The sequence below is a fragment of the Bactrocera dorsalis genome, chromosome 3 (genome assembly GCF_023373825.1).
Source record: "Bactrocera dorsalis isolate Fly_Bdor chromosome 3, ASM2337382v1, whole genome shotgun sequence".
Taxonomy (NCBI): Eukaryota; Metazoa; Arthropoda; class Insecta; order Diptera; family Tephritidae; genus Bactrocera; species Bactrocera dorsalis.
This window is the reverse complement of record NC_064305.1, coordinates 35,002,756-35,017,743: the sequence shown is the minus strand read 5'-3', so window position 1 is coordinate 35,017,743 and position 14,988 is coordinate 35,002,756. Positions and strand designations below refer to the sequence as shown.

General features: G+C 39.8%; 1 long non-coding RNA gene across 1 annotated transcript; it reads left to right on the top strand.

The window, feature by feature from the left end:
* Positions 1-13,513: 13,513 nt before the first annotated feature.
* Positions 13,514-14,121, top strand: LOC125777411 (uncharacterized). Its single transcript, XR_007422292.1, has 2 exons — positions 13,514-13,551; positions 13,616-14,121. It is a non-coding gene; the product is annotated as an uncharacterized LOC125777411 (long non-coding RNA).
* The last annotated feature ends 867 nt before the right edge of the window (positions 14,122-14,988 follow it).

Below are 14,988 nucleotides of genomic sequence, written 5' to 3'. Positions count from 1 at the left end.
ACATAAAATACCGGTGGTGCGCTCTGAAGCGGAAAATAGCACTGCCGGTACGATTAGATGGATCATGCCGAACGCGTTCGGTCATATCTCGATACAGCGGGAGTTAGTTCGATAACGTGAAAATACCACAGAAGAGGACCTCTTCTTTCCGCGATACCCACCTTATCGCCGAAATCCTGTATGACGGTCGTTTTAATCAGTATTTAAATATTGTATGCTGAGTCCAATTGGGGTCCAATTGGGAATATTCGTGGTCTCACGAATATCAGCCTATTTAGCTAACCTAACCCACTCTGGTTGGCGAGTATGTTGACCAAACCATTTTTTCGGTAATTTTTCTCTAATATGAAATGACAAACCAAACTGACTTAACAGTTATCAAAAAGACCAGCTCCGAAAAAACTATTGCATCATTGAAAAGCACTCGTCTAAGCTCTTAGTATGCGGAAATTTGTGTCACGAGTGTGAACTTCTGGCTTTAGTGGCGGTGGTATGTAAAGTACGAGTATGAGCAGTTAGTTGACTTGGTTCAAGTTCAAGTTCCTAATTAGTTCTATGGAAATCTAATTAGTTAATGTCCAAAGTCCGGCTGCTGCCCAACAATGAAGTTAGTCCGACCCGTTCATTCGTCAGTCGCCTGCTGTTAATTTGGCGCAATTTGGATTAGTAAGCAGTTGGTGTTGTGGGCTAGGGTGATAATAACCACAGCTGTGTGAATGCAAACGCTTATCCAATTAGTTTTAGCTGCGATAATTCGCATAAGATTCCAAAAGAAGCCAAGTTTGCGAATCACCCAGTAGTACTGAGCGACGGGCAGACAACTAAGCTAGAGGAGAACAAGTTATACTGCAAAACTTAGAAACACGAAGGCAAAGGAAGTGTGAGCGACATGAATGGGTTGAGTTGGTGGAACATCAGTTTCTATGTGGCAAGCGAGACGGGTAGGTTTTAAAGCACGCATCCCCATCACACCAGCATACAGTCGGTTCAACGGTTGTTCGAGACCTGTAAGGCAGTTTTCGTTACCTAACGAGCTAAGCGTAATGACCTAAATCCTTGTACTTCAATGAGTTTCATGTAGTTGGGCGCATATGAAAATTGACAGTAGTGCGTATAGTTGGAATTAATACGAACGCGACGGATGTTACATTAGTGCGAAAGGAAGCAGCGGCATCCATACAACGCCTTTGGAGAGGCGTTATAGCACAATTGCGCATAAAAGATAATGGCAATTCGAACTCCGACGCTAATGTTGAAATGTCTCCACCTACATACCCCTAATCATTTGTGGTAGCTATGGTAAGCTAAGTAACGCGGCGAGGATACAACCAGCTCGGTTGCATACGCTCTCCGCTGTTTTGGGTCATTTCAGTGTCTTACGTCGAACTGACGGCTGAGGGCTAGCGACTTTGTGTCAACTAGAAATTTTATTTTGTAGTTACCGCGAACAAATATGCATATATGTTTATCTGGATGGTGCTAATAATGTTGCACCCTTTTGGCATTACTATGCATCGCTCAATCTCGAGGGACTTAGTGAGCTTAGATATTGCAGGTTTTGAACTGGTCCATTTTTAAGGGAATTTTATTAAAACCCTTTACTAGTATTTTAATAAGAATTCGAAGTCCCGAAGTCATAATCCCGAAATTTCTGTACTAGAATTCGGTATTTTCTGTATCATCAAAGAATAACGTATCTTCAGAAATCTACATATGTGTGTTAATCAAGAGTCACCGCTTATTTATCACTCCTCTTATGAGAACTTTGATAGTGGCAGTGATTGACATCATTAAAGGTGGTCAAATAATTCCGTACCAAACGAATTGTTCTGCAAGGGCTTTTACTTATATCAGCAGGAGAACTTGAGTGTGCAATCTGGATTGTAATGGATTTCGTAGATTATAGCTTTGCTCTATGATGTATCTGCTACTGCCTACGAGTCTATTCTCTCTTCTGATCAGATGGTATTTATTAAATTATTAGTCATTACTATAGAGGAGACGACTTTCTATACACAACTTGTAATCAGACTTAAGAGTTTTACCAGACCTCAATAAACGGTTCGTTTTTAATAATTTAATGCAGGTTATCTTTTTGATAAAACGATCTTTCATGTCCAATTTTATAGATATTAATTTATTTCTCTTCTCCAGTCTATCAGATTCGAGACAGAAATTCGAAAATTTTTCCATTTTATGCAGGTGACCATGAGTTTTTATCAACTCTTTGAGCGACAAAGATTTCAGAAATTTTCTACCCCTTTGAACGACAAGAACTTCTGCACTTTTTCACACATATTCCACTTACATGCACAACTTTCAGGTTAATGACGTAAAATTAACGTCAAAACAGATTGAAACAGAGAAACTGCAGCTGAACATCTGACGTGATGGCGACATTAATTAATTTATTTATTTATTAACGCACTCAGCAATTATACATAGATTTTTTTTCTTTTACATGTTGAGTAATAAGAGAGAGATTTTCGAAGAATAACAATACTTTGAAGAAAAGAAAATAATAACAAATGTTAGAATTAGTTAAGATCAGAATCAGAAAACCTTAAGTAATATCACTTCTTTATTTATTAATTTATTTATTTATCAGAATATCAAGTAAGAATTAAACGTTTATCTTTACTTTTAATTTTTTCTGCAGACATGTCGAAATATCCGTACGGTCAGCATACTCATTAATTACATTTGCGATCCTATAGGTCGGTGCACGAGTGTTGTATCTCGATCTAACTATTGGTACTTCAATAACTCTTGACTTTCGCAAGTTTACTTTGTACTCATATTTCCTCCAACTCTGGAACATCCCAATGTCCATTAATGATATTAGCTCCGGTGCAGAAAGTTGGATATTTTCTTCCATTGGCCAGTGTGGGATTACTAGGTTTTAGTGCATCAATTGCACCTCTTGAGTCTTTACTTATATTGTGATGATATTTTAAATATCTGTTAAACTTTTTTTGTACTGACTCCAATTTATCAATTTGATAACTATAGATTGGATCCTAGACTACACATCTATACTCCAACACTGGCCTCACTAGTGCATTGAACAGACCAATCAGCGTACTACCATTCTCCAAATCTTTACTTGTTCTCAACAGGAAGATCCTAGGTAGTCTTATTGGCTTGTGCTACAATATTATTTATGTGACCAACAAATGTGAGTTTACTGTCCCCATATAATAAAAGTGTTGATTAACTTCAGATTTACGGCTATATTTAATGATTGTACATTTTCCCACGTTAAGCTTCAATTTATTAAACTCACACCATCTCACCAGCTTGTTTATATATAATGCGTTATATTATTTGGTGCACATTTTAACCTATGAGTCACTTGTGGTTCAAAAAATGTACCATCTGCTCGTTAGTTATCAAAAATAAGTGGTACAAATTTTAGACCGGCGCTGCTTAAAGCGTTAACTTATAAATTACCCGTAATCATTCTTTGGTCATTCTGCTATTATTTCCTAATTGGCGTGTTGCCTATCAGCTGCTTCGAGAACCGACATTTTGTCGTAGGTTATTTGAGCTTGGCAAGCAATAATCACCTGAAGAAGATTACATGGATAGTTGCTAGATTGACGCAAGGTATTTATTGGCAATTAAGCAAGAACCACAGCACAGTGCACACACTAAAGCTGTTTGCGCCATGTGTGCATTTCGTTTTCCTTGTTTTTGAGAGCTTGATAGCAATTGCAACTAAGAAACCAATTTTTCTACTACTGAAAACCGCGAAATGTCTTTCTAGACATCATATTCTTATCGCTACCACAATTTCCACTTCAATGGTGCGAACACACAAGGCAAACAGCGGAAGGCGAACGCGCTTTAATTGTCTAATTGCTTTGGCCATCCACCTCGGTGATTGGCGGAGACGCTCGCCAGCAACAAGGGTTGTAAAATGCATGCGCAGCCACTTATGTATTTGCAGAGCTGCTGCCAAAGTAACGCGGTCTGCTGTCAGAACTTTACCTGAGCTGCCGGTAGGTATCGCGTTCTCTAAGCGGGTGAGATTTGTGGGGGTGGTAGATGGCTGACGGGGGGAGTCAATGGCTTGTTGTTGGCAGCAATAACCAGCTGCAGGAGCAGCAGCAGTCACGTCATTTCATTTTATCTGACAGTGTTTGTCGAACGTGTGGCAATATGTCTGATAATTCGGGTGGTGGAGCACGGTGTGGCTCGTTTCGTAGTTGTGGTTGGCAGTGGGAAAACGGACGGCGTAAGTGATTCCACATAAATATTAATAAAAAAAAAGTTTTCTTATAATAAATATAATTTTAATATAATATTTTGGAAACACACTGACCACGTCTGGATCGGTTGAGCTATCGCAAAAGAAAAGAGAGCGCAACTTTTTTCCAACGTGGCAAAAGAAATTGGGCGAGGGCGGCGTCAACATTCTCTCCGCTTTGCAGTATTATTGCAAATGCAGTTTATAATTAATTACTTAAAACTAACGTGCGACTGGCACCTGTACTTTCTCTCCCACGTCTTCTTTGCAAATGGGGTGGCCGACGAGACGAATCGAGTCTGGTTCGGTCCGGGAAATGCCGCTGAGATGAATCGAGCCGCCGTCGGTCATTGCCATGCCGTCAATTTGCATAGAAGTCACCACATTCTGAGGTCGGCGAGACGACTCGAGTCTGGCTCGATCTCGGGCGCGTGGTATGCGGGAGAGGCATCGTTGGTCAGAGCGGATGCGTGACTGATCACGTCGGTTGACACGGTTGAGAGGGGTCCGACTCTATCGTGCCGATTGTCAATGAATTTTCTTCCATTTCCGCTTCCTCGACCTACTGTATCCATGTCAATTTAATGACATCCTCATCTGGTTCTTCGGCGTATGAACTGATGCCATGAAGCATCGTGTGATGTGGGTTGCCGCAACGTTTACCGGCGATTTTTTCTGGCACCTGTATGAGTTCGCCCTTGACAACGAGTCGTATCTCTTCGTGCACACGTTTGATCTACTCGTAGAGTGAGAGCAAAAAGGGCTTGTCAGGATCGCGATTCTTCCGTTTTTTTGCTTGTTTTTTTGAAAAGCATCTTGTATGAATTGCAAAAGGTTCTCCTCTAATGCGGATTTTCGTTGCATTGCGGCTTCAGCATGTTGTTGGCGGCGCAACAGATATGAGTGCAGGCCGTCGTGGAATGCCTGCAGGTGTGGCATCGTGTGTTGTTGTGACGAACTACTGCCAATACGTGCGATTGCATCCCAACGCCGGGTGCTCGAAATGCGCCACCATGCGTATCGGTGTGATTCGATGAGCCGGGCGCATCATTTGTTTCGCCATTATTGTTAGCATGATCCTGTTGTTGCTACTGCTGCTGTTGACGCTGCTGTATAAATATAAAATTAGTATTATTTTCACTACAAAAATTATTTTTTGTTTAATGTTGAGTTATTGCTGAATTTAATCCGTCGCCATTTATCTTCATTTCTTTGGAGGGAACGGAACGTGTTAAAATCTAACCGAACACCCTTTTGCTTGTCAGATTTAAGCGTTTTTGTATACTGTTGCTTACGAAGGTTGCTTCAGATCCCGAATCAATCAGGGCTCTGACAGTGAAGGTGCTCTCGTTGTGACATATGGTCACCATGGCTGTACCTAAGAACATGCTTCGACTGGTAGGCACATTTGAAGCATTGGCATTAATAAAGGCCACATGAGATTTAGTAAAAATCTCAGTAGTGTCTGTACTGTCGGATATCTGAGCTATTTCCTCACTTTGATCCCGGTGAATCATAGAGTGATGTTTCTGTTTACATTTGGAACAATTAGACAGACTTTTACAATTTTTGACTTCATGTGAGTCCGTTAAACAGTTAAGGCAGACGTGGAGTTTTCTGACAGCATTTCATCGTGCGTTAGACTGGATCTGAATGAATCTTTGACAAGTTTTCGAAATGTGTACAGTTTGAGTACAGTTTACATTTAATATTGTTTGTCTTGGCGTGATGGGAATTGATGGGTTTGGATCCAATCGTTGACTGCAAGGTTGGTATCTTCTTCATCAGCCGACTAAATATTGAGTTGAATACCCAACTCGTCTTTGAGGTTTGATACTCTCTCTAGCGTTTGGTTATAAACTTGTCTAACTCAACCCATTTTGGGATCTCTGAATCCGAATTCAGAGATTGTTCCCAAAGGGACAGTGTATATTCCGGCAGTCAGATAAAACACAAATACGTAAATATTACATCCCAGCTATCTTTATTAATGTCATGTATTTGTAAAGCTGAAATGCAGCTATTTATCTCCCGCTGTAAATTTCTGAGTTCGATCTCAGATTCTGTTGAAATGTGCGGAAGCTTGAACAATAAATTTAATTGTGTGTTGACAAGCTGTCGTTTGTTTTCATATCTGCACAACAAATTATTCCAAGCCAATGCGAATCCGTCATTCGTCAGTGGCACTTTCGAGACGATAGCTTTTGCCTCACCTCGCGTTTTTTTATTCAGATGGAATAACTTTTCCTTGGGTTATTTTCATAAATGGCGGCAAATAAATCCCTAAATGTGGGCCATTGAAAAAAATCGCCATGAATATGGCAGTAAGTTGTTGGAATACCTCACGGGTTCTACCGTTTGTTGTAACCGTTCAGGTTGAATCGCCGTTGGATTTAAAGTAGGGCTTTGGTTGAACGCCGTGAGGTTGTGCATGTGTTCGCCCATCAAGGCCGCGCAATACACATAAGCGTGGTAACTGCTTGAATATTTTAGCTTGAATATTGAGCTTATGTCGGAAGCATCCACCTTTTGGCAAACATAACTTGTATTCTGACTTTACCTCTGCCAACAGAGACTTCAGTTCAACTTGTTGTGCTTCAAAATTGTATTGCACTGGGTAAAAACGCATCCATCTTCATTACAAACCTTTGTCGCAAATAGAGTATCCGAGATCCAGGAATTGACTGAAAATGTACATTGGCGACATGTGCCAACAAAACAAAATCCTGCGGATCAAGTGTCTCGGGGTTGTAACGTGGACGAATTGAATAATTCTATATGGTTTAGCGGTCCACAGTTCCTCCTAGAAGACCCTGCTTTATGGCCAATTAACGCTCACTTCCAACTCTCCCCAGAAAACGAAGCCTTAGAGAAGAAGAAAAACGCTGTCACATTTTCTGCAAATGTGAAGGATAACACTATAATGGAGCTGATTGAAAAATTCTCTTCTCATCAAAAGTTGCTTCGTGTGGTCGCATATTTATTACTATGGATCAGATGACCAAAAATGCCTACTGTTTGAAGAGCTCTGACTGCAGACGAATTAAACTTGAGTTTTTTGAAAATTGTCCAGGTGACTCAGCATTCTGAGTTTGCGAGCCAAATTCAAAAACTGACTAAAGGCACGACGCTACCCGCAAACTTGCAAAAACTCAACCCGTTCTTGCGCAAGTACTCGGATATGTCGCTTTCCTTTAAATTAATCCGAGTAGGAGGTCGCCTATTAAATGCACCTCTCCCATACGATGCCAAATTCCCATTATTACTGAATAAAAATTCGCATTTCGTTATCACTTATTTACGGTTCCTGCACTTTCGAAATCACCACGCTGGGGCAAAAGCGTTGGTGACGCTTCTTCGAGAACGCATATGGCTAATTAATGCCAGAGAAGCTTGCAGTAGAACCGTAAGAAATTGTACACACTGCTTTCATTACAAGCCGAAGTTGCAAACCCAAATAATGGGAAATTTGCCTGTTGAAAGACTTCGAGCTTTACGACCATTTCTGATATGTGGCGTAGATTTTTGTGGTCCCATAAATACAACGTTAAAAATACGTGGTCGACCACCCATAAAGACTTATATAGCTGTTTTCGTTTGCTTCACTTCAAAAGCAGTACATTTAGAACTAGTCTCGGACCTGTCTACTAATTCTTTTATTTTCGCCCTCAAAAGGTTCATTGGTCGCCGAGGGATGCCACAGAAAGTATTCAGCGACAACGCAACCAACTTTGTCGGCGCCGACCGCAAGCTGCGCGAGCTGAAGGAGGCGTTTCTAGCGCAAGCCCCAGAACTAATGGGGTTCGCAGCCGAAGAAGGATTCAGCTTCGGCTTTATACCACCCAGGGCGCCGCACTTCGGCGGATTATGGGAGCCGGCCATGAAGTCCGCCAAGCATCTAATCGCTCGCGCACTCGCCGACGCTCTACTAACGACGGAAGAGCTCTCAACGCTACTGGCCGAAGTGGAGGTCATTTTGAACTCGCGTCCCCTAACACCGTTGAGCCAGGACCCCAACGACGGAGAAGCACTAACTCCAGCACACCTTTTAATCGGTTGTCCTCTGCGAGCACTGCCCCCAGCACAAGTGCCAACGGACCCAATTCGTTGCTGCGAGAGATGGCAACTTGTTTGCTGTCTCAAGCAACAGTTTTGGCAACAGTGGTCCACAATATATCTAACGAGCCTTCAGGAGCGCAACAAATGGCTCCACCCCAAACGCAACCTGCAGCCAGGCGATCTCGTCCTCGTTCACGAAGACAACGTGCCGCCGCAGCTGTGGGTAATCGGCCGTGTCGGCGCTACCGTCGAAGGCCAAGACGGCAAGGTACGAGTGGCAGACGTGGCAACCAAGGCGGGCACCATTAAGCGCCCAATTCATAAACTTGCACTACTGCCCATGGATGTTGAAGGATCCTGATCCTGTCAAGGTGGCCGGTGTTGCGTCAAGCGACTTATACGAGTATATGTTCAATTTAAAATGAAAATAAAATATGAAATTAGAATTAATTACTTTTTTGAAATGCATTTTATATTCGAATTATACTTTCATTGTAAGTACATACTTACCCTAATAATATTTAATATACTTACCTTAATCTATTACTTTAAGTTAACGAAATGAATTATACTTACCTCCTTTTTGTACATACATACATACTAACATTCCAACTGTTTTTTCTCGTTAGCTTTAAGATTTAGGCTAAGTCATCTATTTAGTTGCTAAAATAAAGAAATGAATTGTAATTAGACCGGAATCAAGATCACACGCGTTTTCTTTCGTTCGCTAATTTTCGTCACAGTATCGTGAGTTTAAGTGCAGGCAATTGGTTAAATTTTAATTCTAGTGATTTCACGTGTCCCGACTATTATTTTTTATCTCAAAAACGCTTGAGAATTTTCAGATATTAAAGTGAAATTTGGCACAAAGGATCGCATAAAAGGGGGGGCATAATTGGACGTAATTTTTTGGAAAAGAGGGCGTGGCCCCGCCCCCTACTAAGTTTTTTGTACATATCTCGGAAACTACTATAGCTATGTCAACCAAACTCTATAGAATCGTTTTCTCAGGCATTTCCATATACATTCCTAAAATGGAAAAAAATCGGATAATAACCACGCCCTCCTCCCATACAAAGGTTATGTTGAAAATCACTAAAAGTGCGTTAGCCGACTAACTAAAAACGTCAGAAACACTAAATTTTACGGAAGAAAAGGCAGGGGAAAGCTGCCCCCAGCTTTTTTTAAAAATTGAAAATGGGCATGGCGTCACCCACTTATGGAACAAAAACCATATCTCAGGAACTACTAATCTCATTAATTTGACAGCAAAATAAAAAAATATGTAAATGATGGATAATGAAATCTCGATTATCACGTTATCATGCGAGAATATAAAATGTTCGGTGACACCCGAACTTAGCCCTTCCTTACTTGTTATATATTGTCTTCATTATTTTTGAGACCTTCACTGCAGTTGAGATACAAGAGTGAGAAAACACACTTAGCGGAAAAAGGCGTTCCTTTCAACTAGAGCAATTCCAAATCGAAAACTTACATACATGTACATATAACTACATCGATCTGAAATTTTCAACGCGGAATTTTACTCGTAACAAGGTGCCAGTTTGTTGAAACTGGCGATGTTAGATCTCTAATTTTGTCCCTCCATGCTTACCCCACGCATTTTTTGCGCCTTCTAATCACAGTCTTGACTCTGCAGTCAATTGTCTTAGCCGTCTGTTGTCGTTTGTTTGGTTTTGTCGGCCATCAGCACGTGCATTTGCCAGCCTAATGATCGCATTTAGTGTGTCTGCTGATGGTAGCGTTATTCATTATGAATATTATTGTTGTTGCTAGGCTCACGTTTCGCGACAAAGGCACTAATCTTTTTTGTTCATATTGTAATTTTTGCCCGTTTGTTGCCCATTTCTTTCTTACATTTTGAAGTGTATGCAAATGAGCATTCTTTGTTGGCAAGCAAAGCAGACAATTTTGCTTTTGCGGCCTTCATTCGTTGGCATTCTAACGCGAAAATATGGCAGTGACTACTTTTTGCCCAGCACATTCGAAGAAAAGTTCAAGCACCGCTCTTGAGGTTATCTTTATCTCTCCACATTTCATTTTCTTGCGCACGTGTTCTCACTTTTTGTTATTGTTTGCGGTAGTGCGCGCTGGACCCAGTGGTACTTAATTTCCCTACTTAGTATTAGGTGAGAAATTCCTCACCGCTGACGCGTCTGTCAACTTGTACACAACTGTTGTTTTTAATTTTCATCACTTACTAAGTATATTGTCCGCAACCAAGTCGCTTGCTACAACAAAATGCCAAGGAGAAACAAAAATATTCGATAGGTTTAATGGCGCTGGCCTCTCTGACAGCTTATCCATTCGCGGCTCCCACATTTGATGAGGTTATTATAGGGGTATTCAAACCAGCCTTGTTAATTCGTTAGTCGTTAGTTCGGTAGTTTTTACATGTATTTTGTTTTTGTAAAATTAACAGACTATCGTTTTACCGAGTAACGAACTATCCAGCTGGCAAGCTTGATAATTGTTTTATTACTCGGTAATATTACATCAGCTGTTTGTTTGTTGTTTGTTGCTTTATACTTTTTAATGGAAATATAAGTCTGGTGTTTGTTGCCTATACATTTTTAAAGGGGGAAAATAAATTTGGTGCTCACTTCGTGAATTAGGAAAAATTTTGCAAAAGTAAGTAACGGGTGATTTTTTTGAGGTTAGGATTTTCATGCATTAGTATTTGACAGATCACGTGGGATTTCAGACATGGTGTCAAAGAGAAAGATGCTCAGTATGCTTTGACATTTCATCATGAATAGACTTACTAACGAGCAACGCTTGCAAATCATTGAATTTTATTACCAAAATCAGTGTTCGGTTCGAAATGTGTTTCGCGCTTTAATTTTGTTCAGCGATGAGGCTCATTTCTGGTTGAATGGCTACGTAAATAAGCAAAATTGCCGCATTTGGGGTGAAGAGCAACCAGAAGCCGTTCAAGAACTGCCCATGCATCCCGAAAAATGCACTGTTTGGTGTGGTTTGTACGCTGGTGGAATCATTGGACCGTATTTTTTCAAAGATGCTGTTGGACGCAACGTTACGGTGAATGGCGATCGCTATCGTTCGATGCTAACAAACTTTTTGTTGCCAAAAATGGAAGAACTGAACTTGGTTGACATGTGGTTTCAACAAGATGGCGCTACATGCCACACAGCTCGCGATTCTATGGCCATTTTGAGGGAAAACTTCGGACAACAATTCATCTCAAGAAATGGACCCGTAAGTTGGCCACCAAGATCATGCGATTTAACGCCTTTAGACTATTTTTTGTGGGGCTACGTCAAGTCTAAAGTCTACAGAAATAAGCCAGCAACTATTCCAGCTTTGGAAGACAACATTTCCGAAGAAATTCGGGCTATTCCGGCCGAAATGCTCGAAAAAGTTGCCCAAAATTGGACTTTCCGAATGGACCACCTAAGACGCAGCCGCGGTCAACATTTAAATGAAATTATCTTCAAAAAGTAAATGTCATGAACCAATCTAACGTTTCAAATAAAGAACCGATGAGATTTTGCAAATTTTATGCGTTTTTTTTTAAAAAAAGTTATCAAGCTCTTAAAAAATCACCCTTTATATCTTCAACAAATAGTTGCTTTTTATTTCATTAAATACTTATTTTCAGTGGAACCTCAAAAGAAAATACGCAGGAGGGCAAAGCCTCAAAAAATAAGGAGTGAGTTCTTTATACAATTAGCTTTAAATAAACACTTTAATACGAATTTTTATAGAAACCAAACGCCCAATTGTACTACCAAAAATTAATTGAAACAACAAATATCGATGCGACTACGGACATGTTGCGATGCAAGGTCCGGTACTGGAAGCATATGTAACGGGTGATTTTTTTGAGGTTAGGATTTTCATGCATTAGTATTTGACAGATCACGTGGGATTTCAGACATGGTGTCAAAGAGAAAGATGCTCAGTATGCTTTGACATTTCATCATGAATAGACTTACTAACGAGCAACGCTTGCAAATCATTGAATTTTATTACCAAAATCAGTGTTCGGTTCGAAATGTGTTTCGCGCTTCACGTCCGATTTATGGTCTACATAATCGACCAAGTGAGCAAACAATTAATGCGATTGTGACCAAGTTTCGCACTCAGTTTACTTTATTGGACATTAAACCAACCACACGAATGCGTACAGTGCGTACAGAAGAGAATATTGCGTCTGTTTCTGAGAGTGTGGCTGAAGACCGTGAAATGTCGATTCGTCGCCGTTCGCAGCAATTGGGTTTGTGTTATTCGACCACATGGAAGATTTTACGCAAAGATCTTGGTGTAAAACCGTATAAAATACAGCTCGTGCAAGAACTGAAGCCGAACGATCTGCCACAACGTCGAATTTTCAGTGAATGGGCCCTAGAAAAGTTGGCAGAAAATCCGCTTTTTTATCGACAAATTTTGTTCAGCGATGAGGCTCATTTCTGGTTGAATGGCTACGTAAATAAGCAAAATTGCCGCATTTGGGGTGAAGAGCAACCAGAAGCCGTTCAAGAACTGCCCATGCATCCCGAAAAATGCACTGTTTGGTGTGGTTTGTACGCTGGTGGAATCATTGGACCGTATTTTTTCAAAGATGCTGTTGGACGCAACGTTACGGTGAATGGCGATCGCTATCGTTCGATGCTAACAAACTTTTTGTTGCCAAAAATGGAAGAACTGAACTTGGTTGACATGTGGTTTCAACAAGATGGCGCTACATGCCACACAGCTCGCGATTCTATGGCCATTTTGAGGGAAAACTTCGGACAACAATTCATCTCAAGAAATGGACCCGTAAGTTGGCCACCAAGATCATGCGATTTAACGCCTTTAGACTATTTTTTGTGGGGCTACGTCAAGTCTAAAGTCTACAGAAATAAGCCAGCAACTATTCCAGCTTTGGAAGACAACATTTCCGAAGAAATTCGGGCTATTCCGGCCGAAATGCTCGAAAAAGTTGCCCAAAATTGGACTTTCCGAATGGACCACCTAAGACGCAGCCGCGGTCAACATTTAAATGAAATTATCTTCAAAAAGTAAATGTCATGAACCAATCTAACGTTTCAAATAAAGAACCGATGAGATTTTGCAAATTTTATGCGTTTTTTTTTTAAAAAAAAAGTTATCAAGCTCTTAAAAAATCACCCTTTATATTAAAGCTGAGGAGTGGCGCAAATCGACGGGTGCTGGTATAGACGTTGGCGATGATGTTTCCCCAATAAAAGGTAAATGCGGCTTTAATGTTAAGTGAAACTTTTTAGGTTTTTTAATAATTCTCCGTTCTTTCAGTAAAACTTTCACAAATGTGTCCGAATTATGAACGGTTTTCGATTCTATTTGGGAGTAAATCCGAAGCCAATTGTGTCGTACAACCCTGAAGTGTCACAATACTGCAGCGATTTTGCAGACCTTGTAGAGGTAGTAGAAATTCCAGCCGAATCATCACAATCATCTGCGGAACCATCGAGTTCACTAAACTACAAAGCAGAACAGACAATAGTAGGAGTAGAGGTAGCAACAGTTCCTCCTATCACTCCGTCGTTCCTCGAAAAAGTGAAAAAACGTGCTCCAAAAAATATTCTTAGTGAACTTAAAGATATACAAAAGAAAATAGAACAGTTTTTTGAGCAACGAATAGAAATTGAAAAAGAAAAGTTAAATTTGGAAAAGTTAAAGCTAGAATTGGACAGAGAAAAGTTAAATAAAGATTTTGAAATAAAAAAATTGGAGTTAGAGCAAAAAGAAAGACTGGCAATGATTGAACTAAAGTGCAAATATAATATGTAACAATTTTATATGTATGTTTTGTATAATAATTTTTAAGAATGTACAAATATATCTAAATGTGATAACTTGAAGTGATACAACTTTTTTTATGTACATATATAAAAATGAAAAATTAATTTTTGATTTAATTATAATTTTTGATTTAATAAAACAGTATTTGGAAACATAAGATGATATAACGATTGTCTTTTTAATTCGAAGCTACTTGAGATCCTTTCTTCCACTTCTTCTTCATAAATGTCTTCATTTGTAATCTTGTTAAAATTCTTATTTTCACTGTTATCAAGTAGTATATTGTGAAGAATGCAGCATACTAGTATCCATTCGTTACAGTATTTTTGACTACTTTTATTTCGAATTCGAGCTCTTTTAAACTGCAAAATCGCTCTTTTAATAAGCCGAAACAGTGTTCAAATCTTACACGGTATTTGCTATGCTGTTTGTTGAATTTTTTTCTTTTAGGTAGTTCAAATTGTTGAGAGTTGCTTCTGTAGGGCGTTATAATTATGTTACTGAGGGGGTAAGCAGAGTCTCCAGCAATCCACTCCTGTCCTGAAAAAAATCTTGGCTGATATTTGTTTAGTGAACAGTTTTTAAATATTTTTGCATCGTGAGTAGAGCCACTGTAGCCAACGACAACATCGCGAATTTTGAGCTTGTAGTCGCAAATCATTTGAGCTTTAATTGCACATATATGATTTCAGGAAAAGAACGCTTCATGATTTTTATTGGTGATTTGGCGAGTTTTATTTCAGTGCCATCCACGTAACCTACACAAAATGGTAGTTCGTTGAACGTTTCTCGTACTAAAGAGCGCTCAGTATTATCTGGCCAATATACTTATACTCGTATATATAAATGGAATTCTTTTAAAA